This window comes from Petaurus breviceps, unplaced genomic scaffold (genome assembly GCF_028583685.1).
Source record: "Petaurus breviceps papuanus isolate PSGF00001 unplaced genomic scaffold, PetGlider_PUasm1.0 37, whole genome shotgun sequence".
Classification (NCBI taxonomy): Eukaryota; Metazoa; Chordata; class Mammalia; order Diprotodontia; family Petauridae; genus Petaurus; species Petaurus breviceps.
In genome coordinates this window covers 98,929,071-98,950,856 of record NW_027186296.1, presented here as the reverse complement: position 1 = coordinate 98,950,856, position 21,786 = coordinate 98,929,071, and the positions used below count along the sequence as shown (strand labels likewise).

The following is a 21,786-nucleotide window of genomic DNA, read 5'->3' as shown; positions in this document are numbered from 1 at the left end:
TATATATATATATATATATATATATATATATATATATATATATATATGCACATACACACTTTCTCTCAATGACCTCATTAGTCCCCATGGATTAAATGACCATCTCTACAGAAATGACTCATAGATCTTTATATCTAGTCCTTAGTCTAGGATAGGGATAAAATGTAAACTCTTCTGTTTAGATTTCAAAGCCCTTCAAAACTTAACTCCAATCTATCTTTCCAGCTGTCCTGTACATTAATCCTCCACTCATATTCTCTGATCTAGCCAAATTGGCCTTCTCACATATACCATCCCATTGTCTATCTTACTATCTTTGCACTGGCTCCCTTTAAGGCCTGAAATAGACTCCTTCCTCATTTCTTCTTCATAGAATAGAAGTCTTCTCGTCATTCAATAGGCAGCTGAAATATCATCAACATCCTGATTCTGCAATTGCTAATGTTCTCCCTTACTAAATACCTCGAATTTAACTATTTTGTATTTATTTTTATTTAATGTCTGTATGTGTATTCTGCAAATATTTATTAATATACTTTTTCCTTATTAGAATGTAAGTTTCTTGAGAGTAGAGAATCTCTCTCTCTCTCTCTCTCTCTCTCTCTCTCTCTCTCTCTCTCTCTCTCTCTCTCTCTCCTCCCTTCCTCCTTCCTCTTTTTCTCTCTCTTCTCTTTTTTGATCCTAGGCTTAAGCAAAGTGCATTTAGTACACACTTAATTAGCCATTATTGATTGATTTATCACTCTTGTTCCCATCTAGTCCAAGCCACACATGAAAAGAATCCCTGATATAACATACCTGACAAGTAGTGATTCAGGTTCTGTTTGAAGACCTGTAAAGAAGGAGAACCCTCCAACTCTCAAGGCAGCCCATTCTACTTATGAATAGTTTTAATGTTTAGAAGATGTTTCCTGGCATCAACCAGGAAACATACCTCTTTGTGACCATTATTGGTCACATTATTAGTTGTTCTTGGTCCCTGTCCTCTGAGACCAAATAGAACAAGCCTAATCCCTTCTTGGTTACAACTCTTCAAATACTTGAAGAAACCTATTATGTCCACCCCAAGTCTTTTTCTTCTCTGAGTTAAACATATCAAGATCTCCAACACATAAGAAATTTGTCTATTTGACTTTGACATTGTTCAACGTTGGTCAAGTATAATCCACTATGTTAGATGAAACTAGTAATATTTTACACTTTGGTCAAGTGGGTTTGATGGTACACGCCTGTAATCCCTACCACTGGGGAGGCTGAGAATGGTGGATCATTTTAACTCAGGAGTTCTGAGAGCTGTCGGGCTAATGCTGATCAGAAGCCTGCATTAAGTCTAGTCCCAATATGGTGAGCTTCCAAGAGCAAGGAGTCACCAGGCTGCCTAAGGAAGGACAGACCAGTCCAGGACAGAAACAGAGCAGGAGAATCAGTGGAAAGAGTTCTCATACTTGGAGTGTCCCACCCTGTCAAAGCCACAGTTCCTTCCAATAATCCTGTAGTCCTTCCCCAAACCCCAAACCTACTTGCTACCAGTTTAGGGATCAACCTAAAGCTTTCCCCACAAATCTACAAATACAGCTGAATGGAGAGCTTCAATATATATCTAACACTGGTGTGTGCACAGCAAGAGTTTAATGTCTCTCTGTTTGTGGAAAAATATAAAAAAGAGGTAATCAGTTGCAACCCATTTCCTTAAAGTAGAACCAAAGAAAATATTAAAATAATCTTTTGGGGGCCAGAGTAGAAGCACGACCACCTAGCCGCTCTGGCTTCCACCTTCCCCAATCCATGCAAAAAGGGGACTCTAAACAAACTTTGGAGCTGCAGAACCCACAAAATGACATAGAGAAGCTAACCTCCTGCTGAGGACAGCCCGGCAGGCCAGCAGGAATCCAGCTCAGCGTTCTGGGAGCTGAGCCCAGCCCCACACTGAGGCTTTAGCCCCAGGGTGGGCCTGACCAGTCGCCAGGCCAGAAGGACTCCAGATAAGCAGCAGCAGTGGCCATTTCCAGATTTATCAACATATAGATGCGAAGGACAAAGTGAGATGTCAGTGCAGTCTGGATTTTGGGAACAGTAAGTGGGAGTGTGTGACTTTTACCCCCAGGGCGAGAAGCCACTGAGATGCCAGCGCAGCCAGCCAGTGCCACGTGGCACCTTCAGCTCCTGGCCTGCAGAGTGTAGGGGGACCAAGCACCAGTCTGAGGGGTAATCGCTCTTGCTTTAACCTGCTTGGATCTGGATTGCAGTCTAGAGTGGAGGTCCTGGGGTGTGTGTCCAGCTTGCCAGGGTATGTGGAGACCTCAGAGAGGGCACCCATCTAATACCTCTGGCAGCTGAGAAAACCCCAGCGTTTGGGATGAAGGCTCCCCTGTCTGGTGGCAGAGTCCTACTGTGGCAAAAAGCCCAAAAGTCAAGTAATTGGGTGGCAAAATGAGCAGGCAAAGGAAACAAAGCAGACAGAAGATTCCAACATTACACTCCTATTTTGGGGACAAAAAGGAGCAAAGCATGGAATGGGAGGAAAACAGTGAAGTCAGAACTCCTGCACCAAAAGCTTCAAAGGAAAATACAAGCTGGTTACAGGCCATAGAGGACCTTAAGAAGCAGATAAGAGAAGTGGAGGAAAAATTGGGAAGAGAAATGAGAACAATGCAAGAAAATTACAAAATGAGAGTCAACAGCCTGACTGAGGAAAATAATACCTTAAAAAACAGACTGACTCAAATAACAAAGGAGGCTCAAAAAGGAATGAGGAGAAGAATGCCTTAAAAAGCTGAATTTGCCAGATGGAAAAAGAATCTCAAAAGCTCAATGAGGAGAATCATTGCTTCAGAATTAGATTGGAGCAAATGGAAGCTAATGACTTTATGAGAAATCAAGATGCTGTTAAACAAATCCAAACAAATGAAAGAATAGAGGGCAATGTGAAATATCTCATGGGAAAAACCACTGACCTGGAACATAGATCCAGGAGAGATAATTTAAAAATTATTGGACTACCTGAAAGCCATGACCAAAGTAAGAACCTAGAAATCATCCTCCAGAAAGTTGTCAAAGAAAACTGCCCTGATGTTTTAGTACCAGAGGACAAAAGAGAGGTTGAAAGAATCCACCGATCACCTCCTGAAAAAGATCCCAAAAAGAAAACTCTAGGAATATTATAGCCAGGTTCCGGAATTCCCATATCAAGGAGAGAATATCACAAGCAACCAGGAAGAAACAATTTGAATATTGTGGAAACACAATCAGGATAACCCAGGATCTGGCAGCTTCTACACTGAGGGATCAAAGGGCTTGGAATATGATATTCCAGAGGTCCAAGAAGCTGGGATTAAAACCAAGAGTCACCTACCCAGCAAAACTGAGTATTGTGTTTCAGGGAAAAATATGGTCAATCAGTGGAATAGAGGATTTTCAAGCATTCTTGCTGAAAAAACCAGAGTTGAATAGAAAATTTGACATTCAGATACAAGAAGCAAGACGAGCGTGAGAATGTAAACAGGGAAAAGAAATCATAAGGAAGTTACAAAAGTTGAAGTATTAACATTCCTACATGGAAAAACAATAATTGTAACTTATGAAACTTTTTTCAGTAGTTGAAGGGATTAGAAATATATATATATATATATATATATCAGGGTATATGGGCTTATGAATACATATGTGAATGTGTGTATATATGTTTACAGGTATACATAGATAGAGGGCACAGGACCAATTTAACAGGAAGGGATGATACTTAAAAGGTGAAATTAAGAGGTGAGAGGAATATAATGAGAGGAGATGGGGAGAGACAGATTGGGGTAAACTATCTCATACAGAAGAAGCAAGGGAAAATGGTTACAATGGAGGGGAAAAATAGGAAGGCAAAAGGGAATGGGTTAACCTTATTACCATTGAATCTGGCTTGAGGAGGGAGTGAAATACACACTAAATAGGGTATCTCACCCTCTAGGAGAGTGGGGGGGGGAAGGGGATGAGGGGGGGGATGATGGACGGGAGGGCAGGCTAGGGGGGAGAGAAATTGGAAGTACCCACTTTTGTAAAGAGATGGGATCAAAGCAGAGAATAGAACAAGTGGGAGGTGGGATAGGAGGGAGGGAAATATAGTCAGTCTTTTACAATATATCTACTATTTTATTGTTTTGCATTAGCCACATATGTACAACCTATACTGAACTGCTTATCTTTCCAGGAAGGGTGGGTGACAAAGAAGGAAGGGAATGAATCTGGAATTGAAAGTTTTAAAATCACATATTCAAATATATATATATTATATTTTATATATATATACTATTATTAATACCATCTTACATGTAATTGGGAAATAAGATATACAGGCATTGAGATCCACTGGAAAAGTGGAAAGGGGTATAGGAGAAAATATGGGAGAGAGCAGATTGGAGTAGGGGATATCCTGTGGGCCTGCTATTTTGGGGCGGTGGGTAGGGGAAAAACAGCGAGAAAATTTGTAACTCAAAATCTGGTGGAAACGAATGATGTAAATCAGAAGTTAATAAAGCATTTTTAAAAAGTAAAGAAAAGAAAAAGAAAGATAATCTTTTTGAGCTGCATGGGATTCTACTTCTTTTCACAGCCAGCCCCAAGATTTACTGACACTGTAGAAACTGAAAGGACTGTCTCCCGTGCTCCCCAGTTATATCATGTGGGAGTACCCAGCCCCTGGAGACATCTATCTTAGCCACTATCCCTAGCCACATCTGTTGCCTTTATCTCTGCCTGGGAAAATGAAAATCTCTTGTACATCAGCAACAAGAAGAGAGTGCCCATGCCACAAGTTTAAATACCCAGGAGTCATCTAGGGGTTGGATTTAATTGTTCATAAAGGCAGCAAAGACAAACCACCTGAGTAGTTCCAGATGTTAAATCAACAGGGCTGAATTTTTCAGTCTTACATGGGGGGGAAAAAGTATAGGCCTCAACCAAGGCTGGTAATAGAATTCCATACAGGAATAGGAATGAGATTTCATTCTAAGAGAACTGTGAGTCCCACAGACAGAAGTTCTATATGACCTTGGGACCAGCACAGATCTCTGCCCCTCATCACACAGTTGTTTTATCAACTAAAAAAGTCAATTCCTTGAAGACTGACACCTTGACTCCCTGAAGATTTCAGACAATATTTTAAAATCACCTCTCCTCCTCATAAGGACAAAATGACATGAAGACCAGGCCACAGGGCCAAAAAAGGTTTCTCCATGTTGGTTCACAAATTGGCAAATGTAGAAACAATACCATAGTTCTAGTTATGAGAGTTTCCTTTATCCCACCAGTATTTCAGCAATGAAGTTTCTCAATGTTATCTGAGGCACCTTGCTCTGAGGGCGGGTGATGCAGGGAATATTACATACTGGTAAGTAGCTTGACTTGAATTGGCTTAGGGCCAAGATGCTGGAATCTGTTACCATAAATCTTCAACGATATTGCAGGTGTGTATATGATGTTAAAGTTTATCTGACTGAGTCTAAAAAACTGAAAGTTCTGATAACAAAATACAAAATGACTGCATGGTCTTACTATATATAACTTTACTTTGTGGCAAAGAATTTTTATGAGCACTGGCAAGATTAAATTATCTCTTCCTGAGGGAAGATATCTCAGTAGGATGACTGGTTATTCACTACAGCAGGGGTGGGGAACCTGTGGCCTTGAGGCCACATGTGGCCCTCTAGGTCCTCAAGTGTGAGTCTTTGACTGAATCCAAACTTCATTGATTTACTCAAAGGGCCGCACTTGAGGATCTAGAAGGCCACATGATGTGACCTTGAGGCCTCAGGTTCCCCACCCCTGCTCTGGATGTTTCAGTTCATAAACCTGGAACCTAGCAAATAACATGATTTCATTTCTCAAACGTTGTTGCATTGGCTACTGGATAGAAGCTTCAGCATCATTTAAATGAGCAGTTCTTTGCCCACAGAAGTGTATAGGGTGTTCAAGAAGGACAAGCACCTCTGGTATTAGGACTTGCTGAGCTCTTCTCAGGGTTGCCCATCCATCTTTGGCGTCCACCTGCCACCCAGCTCTCACCTATGGCTCCAAGAAACTGTACCATGTACAGTGACCACACCCAGGTAAAACTGTCTCAGCATATGGGCTAAATCAGGGTGAGGGTAACCAATGAGCCTCAAACCTCTCAGTGAGTTAGGGGTATCTGAAGCATGTGAAGACAACCTGGTGGAAAGGGAAGATGAGAACAATTCGTTCCAACGGCCACACAGGCAGCCACAGCAAGGAGCTCAGAGTCTGGTCAAACACCAAAGACACCAAGGTCACCCTGCATCCCAAGTCATTGCCAGTCATCTCGACCTGTCTTGCCCCTCGACTTAGATGATTCTGAAAGAGAGAATGAGGCTGATGACTTTCTTCAAGTCTGCATCACTTAAATTCAATTCACACACCACTCAAGACCTTGCCATTATGCCACTGGTCTTTTTTAAAAGCTAAGGATGAACAACAACTTGGCCCATAGTAAATACTTTTCCATTCATTCATTCATTTGATCATTCATACCAAAAGATGGTACTCATTGATAAGACGTCACATGTTGTTACAGAAGGGGAAATTAAATAACCTCCTAACAGTTCTATAGGGTAACTGCTACTAAAGAGGTCATTGGAATTACTTTTTCTCAACTTTTCTCCACTTCAATGGATCTATGAATTCATCAATGTGATTACTCCTAATGATGCTGATTGCACCCCCATCACCTGCCTACCCACCTTATGGGACTCCTTTTGTCTGTGTCTTCTCATACATTTACAAAAGGGAATCTACCCAGGGTACCACAGACCTTACTTTCTTTCTCTTGGCAGTGTGCAGAAACCAAAGGGCACATGCAGATTGTCTACTGCGTAGCCCTCATTCTTGTCATATGACTGGTCCACATATTTTCATTAGTCCTACATATCTCCAATAACATTTTTCATGCTGCTTCTCTTGCAAGGTTCTCATGGGGGAAAAAATAAGGAGGCCATCTCATGTCCAAACCTCCCCTCATTTGAAGTTCTTTATGTGATCCAAATGTAAGGAGTCTTCTAAAGATCAGGAGAAAGTGCCCTCCTAAAAGCTGACTCGGTTGGGAGATCTTAGACAATAGTTGAGGAGAAAGGTAATTTTTTTTTCCTAAGGAGAGTGAAAGGGCAGATCATTTTTATTTGTAAGGAGTCTTTAAAAATGTGAAATACTTGGCAGGAAAATGCTGAAAGTGCTTCCAGGTGGCTACAGGGTTGTAACCCTGCCAAATCCCCAAAGGTAAACTTCACCTTGGCCTGGTAAGTCGAATACTTGCGTCTTTGGAGGATTTGTAAACTGACAAATTGAGGAGTAATAAAGAGGAGATGAAATAGTGGGTTTCTCATTGTGGGGTGGGGAATGATTCGTTTTTTAAATTTTATTGAAACTAATTGGTGTCAATTTCATTATATAACTTCAATTTCTACACAAAGCACTGGGCTTAGTTTTAGGAAGATCCTAAGTTCAAATCGTACCTCAGATACTTACTAGCTCTGTAACCATGGGCAAGTCTTTTAACCTTTCTCAACCTCAGTGTCCCAATCTGTAAAATAGGAATAACAGCACTTGTTTTAGAGAACCAAATGAGCTAATAAGTGTAAAGCACTTTGCAGCCCTTGAAGCAGTATATAGATGCTAGCTATTACTACTATAACTTTTTTTTGATCCTTTTGCCTTTATCAGGGAAAGTGGTTGGGAAAAATTATTGTTGACTATTTTTTTTAATTCTAAAGTATTTCCTTTGTCTCTTTTGAGTGTGAATTGATTCACTCTGCAAAATTTGGGAAATGCTTTAGCTGTCTGAATTTCCTGCAAGACAGGCCAGCTGATCAATAATTCATCCTTTGACAATTTACTGACAGAAAGTGAAAGCATAGAAACTCGTGAACTGATTCTGATATCTAAGATCCTAATATCTAAAAGATTCTTGATATCTAAGATATTTCTAATATCTAATTTGAAGAGAATATTGTAACTACATATATCATTATGTTTTCATTAACAAAGAAGTTCCCCACATATTGGAGCAATGGTTAATTCAGTTCAAAGTACTGCAATGAATATTGATCAGTTTCTTTATACCCCTATAGAAGATAAATGAAGATAAGGGAAAGTTTTTTCTCTCAAAAACAAGAACAAACAAACAAAAAAACCACAACCTCACAAACAAAAGAAAGTCTTTCACTAATTTTTATAGAGTATTCTAACTAAACTATTCCTGTTTATCCTCGATCTATCTAGACCATAAAATCTCCAGAGAAGGGGTTTGGGGTTTTTCTTGGTATACACCAAATCTTTAACGTCTGGCCATTAATGATGTTTTGTAAATAATGCTTCCTACTCCAAAGAGACAAGCTAAAATAATTACATATTTAGAAATACCTATGTATTTTAAGGCCAAAAAAGAGTAATCCACACAGATAACATTGGCATTATTAGGTGGCATAATTCCAACACCTGAAAGTAATCCAGTCATATCAAACTGTAACATATTTTATTTAATCCTCTGGGACAAATGGATCATACTTCTCAGGATGATGTGTTTGCTCAAAGTAGAAGACTGCCCAGTGCACTGAAACAGTTAGAATAACCAACATGTGGTTTAATCACTAGTTTCTTCCCAGTGTATATTTATGTGGTGATGTCAACATGGTGGCTTGGGTCTTTGAAGCCATATTGGGCTGCATGGGATTTGCGAACTATCAAACAAAACCTCTAGGAAAAAAAAAAAGTTCAGTTAGATCTGGAATGGGGCTCTTTCATACTAGTTCATAGTTTCTCAAAGCAAAGAATTGAACAAAGAAATCAATCTTTGCATGAATTTTAAAACCACAGTAGCATAGTCTTTTGACATATGAGTTACTTGAATTATTGAGACTGGCTCCAGTTTCAAGCCGTGTTTATTGCTTTAATGTATTTATTTAACCCAGGATTGCCATAATAACTACAGAACCACCTCAGCAGGGGGATGGCCTCTGACAAAGAGAACATTCAAATAAAATCAATATATAAATAGCAAACAAATCAAGAGCTTTCGAAAGTAAAAGATGTTGTAATTTAAGCACAATGAGGGGCTTTATTCACCCAAACGGATTTAGATTCTCTTCAGTCAAACTATTTCTTCATGGAGGATGCAGTGCTGGGTTCTTGGTGGGGGGTGTCAGGGAAGGGCACTGGACTGGAATTCAGAAAAACTGCATTCTAGCCTCAGTTCTGTGTCAAAATCACTGAGACCCCAGAAGGCACTTTGCCTTGAGGTTTCAAGCTTTTTTCTCTGCAAATTGAGGACTATACTTCCAATTCTGATACTTTAAGAGTGTAGAATTACAAAACTGTCAAGAAGGGCAACAGACAAGGATACACAGGGGTCCATTTGTAGCCCAACTACAAATTCTAGATGTTAGTGGGTTATCAAAATGTATTGAATGGTTCCCCAATTGGTGAGTGGTTAGATGATACAAACAGGCAGTTTTCAGAAGAAAGCTAAGCTAGAAGTAGCCATGTGAGAAAAATGTTTTAAATCTCTGATATAGAAATGTAAATTAAAACAACTCTAAAGTTTCACATTATACCCATCAAATTAACAAAACTGACCCCCCCCCCCAAGTATTAATGACAAAATACTGGAGGAGCTGTGGGAAAACATATTAAAACACTATTTGTGGAGCTATGAACAGGTTCAGTCATTTTGGAAAGCACCTTGGAGTTATGCCCAAAGTTATTGAGCTATATATCTATATCTATCTATATATAGATATATATACCCTGTGACAAATAACAGCTCTTTTGGTGGTAGCAAAAAAAAGACTTGAAACCAAAGGGGCACCCACCAATTGTGGAATGGATGAAAAAATTAAGATATGTGAATGTAATAGAGTATTATTGTGCTATAAGAAAAAAATGAAGGATATAGTTTCAGAGAAACTGGGAAGAATTATGTGAACTGATGACAAGTGAAGTAAACAGAACCCAAACAATTTATACAATAGTAATAATATAAAGGCAAACAATATTTGAAAGACTTAAAAAATCTGATCAACCCAATAATTGACCATAATTCTAGGGGATTTATGACAAAACATGCTACTTGCCTCCTGACAGAGAGGTAATTAACTCAGAGTACAGATGGAGACATATCTTTTTTTTGTATGTGAGCAACATGTGAAATTTTAACTGGTGGAACTGTGATGTCTTAAAGAGTAATAAGGAAGTTAGGGAGAAGGGAAAGCTAATGAGTTCAGTTTTAGACATGCAGAGTTTAAAATGTCTACAAGAACATTCAGCTTGAGATATCCAATAGGCAGTTTGGAGATGCAAGAATGGAAGTTAGGGGGCAGCTAGGTGGCACAGTGGTACCAGCCCTGGAATCAGGAGGACCTGAGTTCAAATCTATCCTCAGACACTTACTAGCTATGTGATCCTGGGCAAGTCATTTAACCCCAATTGCCTTCAAAAACAAAATAAAAAAAAAGTTTTAACTAATGTGTTCTGTAGAAATATTTGAATTTTATTCAAATATTTGAATTTTAAGGTTTTTTATTAGATTTAAGTGGATACAAAATATTTTGCTTCTTTATAGATGAATTGCAGAAAGGGATTGGGAGGTGAAGGTATTTTGCAGATCTATCAATGATCAAATAATAAAAAGAAATGCATAATAATAATAAAAAGAATGGAGGTCAGTAAAGAGGTTTAAGGTTGGGTAAATAAAGCTAAGAATCATCTGAATAGAGATTATGGGATCCATGGGATCCAAATAGATCCATGGAATCATCAAGCGAAATTATAGGGGGGAAATGAGAAGAAGGCCTAGTACAGAGCCTTAGGGGGGACCCCACACACACACAGTTAGTGAGCACAACCCAGATGAAGCTCCAATCAAGAATCGATGTGAACTATTGTGTGCAATGTCAGATGAGGTGTCTGTGCTGTTTGGGTTTGCTTCAGTGTTTTATTACTGTTATAACAGATGGTTCATTTGTTGCTTTTTAGGGAGAGGGTGGGGAATAGGAAGAGAGGGACACAACCAGAAGTGATTGTTATATAAAAACAAAATACAAATAAGAGCTAACATTCATATGACACTTTAAGGTTTGCAAAGCACTTTACAGAAATAATAATAATAATAATAATAGCTAACATTTATATAACACATACTATATGCCAAGCATTGCACCAAGTGCATTATAATTATTATTTCATTTTATCCTTACAACAACCCTGAGAGGTAGGTGGCATTGCCGCCATCATCATCATCATCATCATCATCATTATTCCCATTTAACAGATGAATCAGCTGTGTGAGGAATTAAATGACTTATCCAAATCTACACAGATGATTAAGTGCTTGAAGCACATTTTAAACCCAGGTCTTCATGACCCTAATTCCAATGATCTACTACTATGCCATCAAATACATTTTAAAAATAAATGATAGAAGAAGGTATTCAATTTACACAATTAGGAAACAGTTTTACAAAATAAAGAATGCTGAAGTACATCCCCTCAAACCTCTGCCCTATCTCTTCTCCTTTTTCCGGCCAAGTACTTGGAATCTTTGATCCATTTCCTCAACCCCCACACCCTTCTTAGTTTCATTTAATCCGAACCCCACCCAACAACTGAAATTTTTCTCTCCAATGTTAATATAAATTCTAATAGATTTATTGGGCTAATTCTAAGGGTTGAAAAGATAATCAGGCTTTCCTGGCCATTCCCCCATATTTAGTAGCATATGTTTCCTAAATGAATAGGGTTTTTTTGGTTTAAAACAACAACAACAAAACATGTTTAATTAGCCCCATACTCAAAGTAGTGAAAGCAGCACCTAATGTATTTATGTGAGTGTAGACATATGTATATACAGCACCTTCCTATAAATATATAGTCTCTCTCTTCAGTGGGATAACATGAGTTATTGTTGAGATGAATTATAGCTGCCCAGACCTTAAATTGATATCAAGTTCAAGGATTGTAAAAGCTGTTAAAATCACCCTTAGGTACTTCCAGATGAAGGATATGTACCATTGGGCCTATAAAGTTTCTCCTGGTATTCTACTAACCTTTTAATTATGTTGATTCAAGTACCATATTCATGTGAGGGTCAGAGGATGAGTCAGGCAGCAATGTAATTAGAGGTTGGATTGTTCCTGATGATATAATGAAAAACCTGCACTTCTGATGTCAGTCCTTATCAGTAAACCCTGTTGTTTCTTAAGTTTCCATGAAGTCTTCTGGGCACTACTCCTTAAGAAGCACCTGGCTGAACTGGTGAATAGCCTTTTAAAATGCTAATTGTCCAGGTCACATGACTAATTCATAAAACAGTTTTATGTTTTGATTTGTTTTGTTTTCACACTTATGATTGGTCTTTGTGGCAACTCAGATGTGATTCATATCCAAGACTCTAAGAAACTTTAGATCAAGGCACTTATTGGCTGGTTCTCATCATTCACCAAAGGATGATATACATTCACTGACACTGGGAGATGGTGGTTATCTCGGAATGGATAGTCTGCTCAGATTGATTACTAATAAATATCCCAAAATATCTTTGACAAATGTTTCTATTATATCGGAGGAAGGAAAATAAGCAGGGAAAGAGAATTTTTTAAGTTAAAAGAAAAAAAAATCTGTTTTTAATATGCAAATTTATTTATAAGAAGTTGAGTTTTAAAGAAAACCATTAATTCAGCATGCAAGCAAAAGAATTACAGTAAAACTTACTTAATATGAGATTTTCTTCTACTAAGGAAAGAAGACTTTCCAAACAAGGCTTTCTCTAACAGGAATAATAGATAATAAAATAACAATAATCATCAGGATGCTGATGGTCACAATAATAATTATGGCTTGATCCATGACTTGGCATCACTTATACAGGTAAAAACTCATAGTAGTAAGCACTTAAAACCATGAAGTAAGACACAGCAGCCAAAACATGGTACTGGCTGGTGAAAGAAGGTCACCCTAGACAATTACCTCCTAATTGCTAAATTATGTGGCTTTTTTCCCCCAGTCTTTATTGTCTTTGATCCCTCTCCAGCTTTTAATAGTTTAGTCAAATGGGTTCCTATGTGTATTCCTCACTACCAATATATACTGTTAGTGTCCACCCTTCCCACTGGTATCCTGTGTATTTGTAGGCGAATGCAGTTCTTACTATGACATCTTAGTAAATACCTTAAAAACTAATTATGCCTGCTGGCTGAGTAGTAAAGGTAGACTTACTAGTGAGGGCTCAGGAATTTTAGCATTAAAATTATCCCTTCCATATCATGGGGCTTAGGGCTGTGGCACCCCCACAATCTGGAAAATCTGCAAAAAACTTTTGGCACTCCCTTAATACCAAATAAAATATTGGATTTTTTTCTTTTTCTTTCATGGGGTGTTGACAACACCTTATTGAAAAATTTGGGTTAAGTGCTTGGTCCTGGTCTTTGTGTTGTCTGCTGGCCTTTACATGTTATCTACAACTTCTGCAAAACTCCCCCAAATTTCCATTTAATTTCTTATGCCAGCCCATGATATATCGAAATCAAGATGGGGAAAGTCTCCACATGGTAGGGATAACTGCATAGAAACACAAAATATCATTGACCTTGAAGTAGTCACTCCCATGGGAATCCAACATGCAATCTATAAGTGTAAGTGACAAGTCAGCACAGAAGGGGAACTATACTAGACATAAGAGTAAGACAAAAGAAAGAAATCAAAGGCTTAGAAATGGGTAAAAAAGGAAATGTTATTTTTATTTAATCATGACATAAGTGTTTACTTAGAAAATCCTGGAGAATTAGCAAAGAAACTGAGACAATAAATAGCTACAGTAAAGTAGTAGGTTATGAAATAAGCCTACAAAAAAATCAACAGCATTCATATATAGCATTGACAAAATCCTAGAGGGAATAATAGAAAAGGAAATTCTATTTAAAATAACAATGAAATATCTAGGAATCAAGAAACCCAAGTTCACTCAACACCTATATAAATATAATTACATAATGTTTCTTAGAAATAGAAATAAATAAAATATTTAGACATAGCAGCCAACACATGATACTGGCTGATGAGAGAAGACTACCTCTTAATTGCTAAATTAAGTGGCTTTTTTCTCAGTCTTTATTGTAGAAATAAAGAATAAATTTAATCATTAGAGTGCTAGTCATTGCTCTTGGCAGGGCTATTTGAATAAAAAGTAATTATAATGCTCTCGGAATTAGTTTACTGATTTAGTGCTACACCAATCAAACTTTCAGGGAGATTCTTTATAAAGCTTACAGAACAAAATTCATTTGAAAGAACAAAAAATAATCTAGAATGAGTGAAATCATTAAAAAAGCAAGAATGGAGGCAGAATAAGACTTTTGTACGTAAAACAATATTATAAAGCAGTAAGCATCCTTCATCTGGAAGTACCTAAGGGTGATATTAACTTTTTTTTTTTTTACAATCCTTGAGCTTGCTATCAATCTGAGTTCTGGGCAGCTATAATCCATTTTGACAATAACTCACATTATCCTATTAGAGAAAGAGACTATGGGGAGGTGCTATGTATATACACACACTGACATACTACATTAGGTTTTACTTTCACTATTTTGAGTATGGGGGTAATTAAACATATTGTTGTTGCTTTTTTAAACAAAATAACTATTGGTATTGTTTTTTAAAAAATAGAAGTATAGATGAATGAACAATTAGATAAGGAATAACCATTGAACTCAATAAAATAATGCTCAATCAATCCCAAATCTAAATTGCCTAGGAAAAAACTTTCTATTTGACAAGAATTGCTGAAAAAACCTAGGAAATAAACAGCAGAAATTTACACCAATGTGTTTTACCATATGTTACTACTAACTAAAAATGACCTGAATATTAAAAGTCATACCATAAAGAGATAAACAGGTTAGGTAAATGATGAATTCTTAACAAAACAAGAGATAGAGTTGATTACAAAAGACAAAACTGATCTTTTAGATAACATTAAATTGAAAAGGTTTTGAAAGACTAACATTAATACATCTAGTATAAACTATGTGGTCAACTGGAGAAAAAATATATTCTAAAGTTTACTGAAAAAGATTTGATATCCAAGCTATATAGGCAACTAAGAGAAATATGAGACCAAAGGCCATTCCCAAGTAGATAAGAATGAAAATATAGGAAGAAACAGTTCCCAAAGGAAGAATTGCAAACTATTGACAACCATAAGAAAGAATGTTCCAAATCACTAATAAAAAGAGAAATGCAAATCAAAACAAATCTGAGATTTCACTTCAGATCCAGGAAAGTTGCAAACCCAACAAAAGATAGCTGTAGTCAATGCTGGAAGGATTGTGGGAAAGCAAGCATAATAAGGCACTGTTACTGGAGCTGTGAACAGATACATTTGGAATTTGGAATTATCTGAAGATTAAGTGAATAAAATATACTTTCCAAAATGAATATACCATAAAATTAGAGATATCAGAAAAATTTATTTTAATTAACATGGAATAAAGTAAATTGAATTGAATTACATTCAGTAGGATCACGTGTTCTGCCTCATCTGGGATGCCTTTTTTCTTTCCCTGGAAGAATTGTCAGACCCTGGAGTTTAGGTAAAAACCAGTACTGTAGAAATATAAGGCAATAAGCTGATTCTAGCCATTTTTTGCTTTTCACAATTATGTGTCGAATGAACACAAAAGCTTAAATTTGAAGAAAGAATGTTATCCTTGACATCTGAGTTCTTTATAACTGCTAGGCCATCAGCTCCCATTTTCAAACCACTGTCTCAGACTTTAAGGATTCAACACACTTTTTCCAAACATGGTAAAATGGAAAATATGCTGTACTAGGTAGGAGTCTTTAGCAATGATCTCCAAAGTTGGGATCTGTAATGGCAAGCAAAGAAGTACTTAAAGCCTTGTTTCAGCTGTTTAATTATTTAGCACCTTGTTTCAGTTCAAATTTCTTTTAAGGCTTGCCCATGATTATATCAAGTCTTTGTTAAGAAATAGAACTTGTGAACAGCTGTTGTTGATGCAACAGGAAGAGGTAGAACAGGGAGGAGCTAATCACCATATGTAAGGAGAAGCCCAAGCTGGGAAAGAGCAGAACTGAGAAGAGAGCACTTGTGGTGGCGGCATTGAGAACAGGATCTTTGTGGTAGCCAGGCATTCTTTTTATCTGTTCTGTGTTAATATTTATTTGTGATACTTTGTACAGAAGCACTGGGACCTTACTGGAAGCGCTGAAAGAGGATTTTCTTGTTGTCTGTTTACAGAAGTCCTGGAGGAGGGTTTTCAGAGGTCCTGGGACCATACTGATGATGTGTTTTGACTTCTCAGACCTTATTCGTGGATCTGTGTTGATTTGACAGGTAAATAGTGAATTGATGATGGTGTCGACAATGTGTATGAATGTTATCATGACTCTGTTAAGCTTTGTCTTCCCAGAAACAGAAACTGTAAAGGATTTGAGGTGGACTGGACACTGTGAACTTCAATATGGAATGGAAACTGGATGAGGAGCTGAGAGCTGCCTGCCTTTGAACCCAGGTGACAGGCAGGTAGATTCAGTTTGGAGTTGGACCCATGGAAGAAGAACCATGGAATTTGGGAGCCAGCCTGGAGTCAAGATGAAAAAGATCTCTCCTTGGGCACTTGATACTGACTGAGAAGATCATAATTTATTGTGGCCTAGAGGTGGAGAACTTTGACCTTTGTATTATGTGTCCCTTAAGGAGATTTGCTCCTTAAGGATGATTGAGTTAGGGGCCTACTGAATGCTATCTTTTATTTAAAACTATGTGGCCACTTTGGTGATAACTTGTAATGTTATAACATTGTGAATGCTGTACTTTGGTTTCTGTGAATGTTTTGCTTTAATTTACTGCTGAATAAGTAGAGAGTTCACTAAACTATGTAATCAGAACCTTAAATCTGTTCACAGAAGCAGTCCTCTGGAAAGCTGCTTGTGCTTGGCTTTACAGGATCCCATACCCCCAGTGCTCCATGGTACCGACCTAAAGGGTAACCAATAAGAAGGTGGGAAGATGGCTTGCATCCCATCCTCCTCCTCACAAGCCATTTACAGGACTTGCTTCTAATAATACCTCCCTTGCCACCTTAACCCATTGTTAGCCAATATTCTCCCATTCTGTACAAGCTCACTCCCCCTCCCTTCTGTTCCAAGAATCAAACCTGGGCAACTCCCCCAGCAGCTATGCAGGCAAAATTCCCCCTATGCTTAGCATATCATCGCTTGCCTACCAGATCACTCTGTGACTATGGCAGGCATTCTTTAGTGGGCTCTGTGCTCCTGCATAATGATCAAATACTAAGAGCCCCTAACCTCCTCTTTTTCTTTTTGTAGGACATAGTGAGCAAGTCTCAGAGGACGCACATTCATGTACAAGTTCTGGGCTATGTTCCATCAAAGATCTCATTCTTTTACCTTTACCTCAAAATCTACCATTCTTCTGGACTTCCCTATTTCTGTATAGGACACCCCTATCCTTCCAGTCACCTGCATTCTCAGCCTCCTTGATATTCTCAGTTTCCCATTCTCTTTCATCACATGGAGTCAATCAATTGGGTTTAAGTGACTTGCCCAAGGTCACACAGCTAGTTTCTGTGTTAAGTGTCTGAGGTTGGATTTGAGCTCAGGTCCTCCAGAATCCAGGGCTGGTGCTCTATTCACTGCACCACCTAGCCTCCCCAGAAGATGATCATTCTTAATGTAACTTTCTAACTTTCACGTATCTCTTCCTAAACCTCACTGTCTGCTCCTTTGGAGAGTCTGAAGGGCTTCCCCAAGGCAATTGGTTTGGTACATCTCTCTTTCCTCTTTAGGAGGTGGAAAGCCTTCCTTCCTATGATCATTTCTAGTATTTAACTGGAGAAACTGGGGATAGAAAGCAGGCTTGGCAATTTGTCTGCTCTACAGGGCTACAGGAGAGCCAAGAAGAGAAGCTGCCCATTCACTACCTCAAGTTCTAATTCATATTTTCCTAAGTTCTACCCTTGAGGCAACATCCTCTAATTCCAGCTCCCAACCCTGTATACAAGCACTTTGGAATGGTTCTTAAAAAGCAATCACTCAAAAAAAAAATAAAGTTACCGCAACAGCTACAGAATCTCACTTGTCTGAAATATTTATTTTTCCATCCCTTAAAAACAAACCTAACCCCATTACTCTTCATGATTTACAAACAGATGTGGTCTACATGGCACATCTACAACCCACTGTCAGGAAGTCAGCCTCCCAGGTCATAATAAGCAGCTTGTTTCACTGCAACCCCCTTTTCCAAAAGGCAGAGACACAAAGTCAGTTTCCAAGCAAGGTCATCACTCGGCTTGAAGCTTTAGAGATCCCTGTTTTTCAGCAGCCATTCCCAAATGTGTCCTGTCACTGTAATGCAATATTGCAAAGCAATTATTAACTTTTAGTACTGAGCAGCAACAATGAATGAAGCAGTAGGCCCAGCACAGAATTAGACACAGACTGATGACCTACAATGTCCTGTCTGAATCAGAACATGGGGCAGTTGTGGACAAGAGTGTGGTTGGCATCAGGGAGGATACAGTCTATGGTGATTCCAAGGAGTCTTCATGGAAAGTCATGAGGGGAGGACAGATGTTCTGAAAAGTGGTTGACAAGGTACCATATTCTAAGAATACAGGCAAAAGATATGACGAGCTTGGTCATTGACAGACTGTGATGCCAGTAAAAGAACACCAATTACAAGAGTGACACATTGTTTCATCTAGAAGGTTCAGAAAATTAAAATTGGGGTACCTTGAATGATATTGGATTGGGGAAGATAGTTCTTCATATGTGATTTTGAACATAGTTGATCATCATTTGATAAGAAATAGTTCAATGTTCTCTAATGTACAATCTATGTTAGGTAGCATAGCCTGGTGGTGAGAGTAATATAACCAGGAAGCAAGCTTGAGAGGTTATCTAATCTAGTTCCTTCATTTTAGATTAGGAAACTGAGACATGAGGAGATTCAATGGCTAAGACCTGGAATCAGAAAGACTTGGGTTTGAATCCTACTTTGGACACTTACTGGTTCGTGACCATAAAACTCAGTTTTCCTCATCTTCTGAAAAGGGCAATATAATCTGTCTCCTTCAGAATTGTTGTGAGGTGTAAATGAAATAATGTATGTTGTTTGCAAACTTTAAAGCATGGGATAAATATTGGCAATTTATTCTCTTTATATAGCCAACTTCAGCTCCAGTGGCTTACCCTGTTAGTAGTCTCTTTAAAGGGAGACACAAAAGAGACCAAAAGCAAAAATCAGTGGCAGGACAAAGATATTAAGAACTTAATTGATGGATAGTGTGACATCAATACTGTGGCCTTGCCTAGCTCCTTATTCCCTGCTAGTATTAGCCACAACATTTCTATATGTTGATTGAAAGCCTTATATGGTACATGGGAATTCTATCCTCCTTCCTAGAGAGTAATGGAAGAATAAGGGGTTCAAAGGAAAGGTTAATTGAATTATTTTTCCCAGCATCTTGACTTCCCTAGGAAATTTCACTCCTTGCCTCTCAAATTATAGTTTTTGCTTTGAAAATCATGACTTTGCCTTTCCTCGATCTATAAGCTCATCTTTTAGCCACCAAGAGCTGACCAAAGAGCAGGTGTATCTGTTTAACGTCTGATCTCTTTTTATCACCAGGTCCAGAGCTAACAAACATGTTCCATTGGCAATCATCTTCAAGGACTCAGAGAAAGCGCCTGCTTTACTGGAATACAGTTTCCTCACATCTATAAAATGCTGGCTCTGTTTAGCCCGGGGATATTGAACTGGAGTGAGGAGCTTCAGCTGTGAAACTGGGAATCATTAAATTTATCAACAAGTTGGCAAGACCATGGTGATACCAGTCTCTCCTCTTGTTTTAAGAGGTTATAAAGGAAGTCAAAATAACTGAGAGTCAATCACAAAGAAACCAAGTCTGGGTTTCTGTCACCTCTCCGTGTCCCCTAAGCCATCCAATGACACCTGGAAAGCCTTCAAAATGGGTGATAGCTTCAGTTCAGGGTGATTTGGCCATTAACCAAGGCATTAAGCAAATTTTAAAAAGCCATAAGCAAGGCTAAGATGATGTCTTTTGTGAAATAACAAAATGATGGTACAAAGTAAACCTGTGATCCACATTGTTCTGAAAGGACAGTGTGAGGCAACAGAATGAGTAATGAAGTTAGAGTCAGAAAGTTCTGAGTTCAAATCATATCCCTGAGAAGCAGGGGATGACTTGGACAAGTGGATGAAGAACAACTTAATCAAAACCAAGAGAATGATTTAAATGCTGACCACACATAAACAAAAAGAGTTGATTAATTGCAATGACCCCAGTCTTGACCCCAGAGATGAGATGAGTAAATAGACCTCTGCCTTTCTATTAAAAAGATGAGGGACTGTGGATGTGGAATGTTACAAACTACATGTTGTTGGGTTTGATTTTTTAATAGCCCCATTTTGCAGTGAGTAGAGAGGCAAAGTTGTGCTGGAGTCAGCTTGAACTAGCTCTCCAGAGCTGATTGTTAAATTTTCAGAAATCAGCAAAGACTACAAATTAGGGTTTTGTTTATTGTTGTGTTGATTTCTAGACTTAAGAAAGTAAAGAAGAAAATGTTAATAATGCATATTGAATTTAAAACTTTTTCTTTTATTTCCTTGCTATTCCCCCAAAACTAGTTGCTAAAAATTTACCAACATATCCAATCCAATCCAATCAACATTTATTAATCAACTACTAGGTGCTGAGCACTCTGCTAAAGGTTGGGGATATAATTAACAAAAAGGCAATCCCTGCCCACAACGAGTTAACAATCTAGGAGTCAGGAAGTGTCTGTGTGGGAGAGAAGTGGGTAAGGCAGTGAAAGTGGTACCTGGCACTGTAGCATTTTCTTCCTTTGAGTTGAAACCAGGGAGAGTGGAATGAGAGAGACCCCTGGTAGGGGTGAAAGTGAAGCAGAACATTGGGAAATGACTGCTGTAGAAACAAGTCATAGAAAGAAATTCAAAAACAAAAAAATAAATCTTGCGTCTGAAACTTATTTAACTGCAGGAAAATCATTTCATTTCTCTCTTTCCTCATATATTGAAATGAGGATAAGAATATCTTCCCCCTCCATAATTGAACCTGTAAGTCTAAAATAAGTCAATAGATGCAAAAACTGCTTGTAAATTTTAAAGCTATTATAAATTCAAGCTATTTCCAATAGCCTGTGTCCAAGAACCCAATCTAATGGAATATTAATGAATGGAATGGAATAGAATGAAATGGAATATTTTTGTATCAAAAGAACTGGGCCAGAAAACCTGTAGCCAAATTGTGACCCTGCCCTTCATTAGCTATGTGACTACAAGTGAATCATAACCTTCCCAATCCTCAGTCTACCCAGCTATAAAATAATAGAGTATTTACCTACTCACGCCATAGGATATTATAAAACGAATACGAGAGGCAGTGTGGTGTTGGAGATTTGGGATTAGAAGAGCTTACTGGAGATCTTGATTTTGTGGAAGGTGGGTACCACTCCAATAAGAGGGCTCACACACAAGCTGATATGTGTAGCAGCACTGTGTGTCTGAGAACTTACTCTGCATTGCTACTTACTGCCTTGTGATCGTGGAAAAGTTATTTAATCTATCTGGACCTCAGTTGCTTAATTTAAAAAATGAAGGTGTGGAATGGATGAATCTCTAAGTATGCTCTCTCTAAATCTATGATTCCAAGA

The 21,786-nt window shown here is 38.2% G+C and overlaps 1 long non-coding RNA gene across 6 annotated transcripts in view; it reads left to right on the top strand.

Annotated features, from left to right (window-relative positions):
* The window catches only part of LOC138169560 (uncharacterized), a 41,697-nt gene extending 20,642 nt beyond the window's left edge, over positions 1-21,055 (top strand). For 3 of the 6 annotated variants that reach the window (XR_011170383.1, XR_011170386.1, XR_011170385.1), the window contains 3 exons: positions 16,307-16,402; positions 16,479-17,069; positions 19,721-21,055. This is a non-coding gene — a long non-coding RNA (uncharacterized lncRNA). The remainder of the gene's footprint in view (positions 1-16,306; positions 16,403-16,478; positions 17,070-19,720) is intronic. The other 3 variants (XR_011170387.1, XR_011170388.1, XR_011170384.1) reach the window with 3 other exon arrangements.
* Positions 21,056-21,786: the final 731 nt, after the last annotated feature.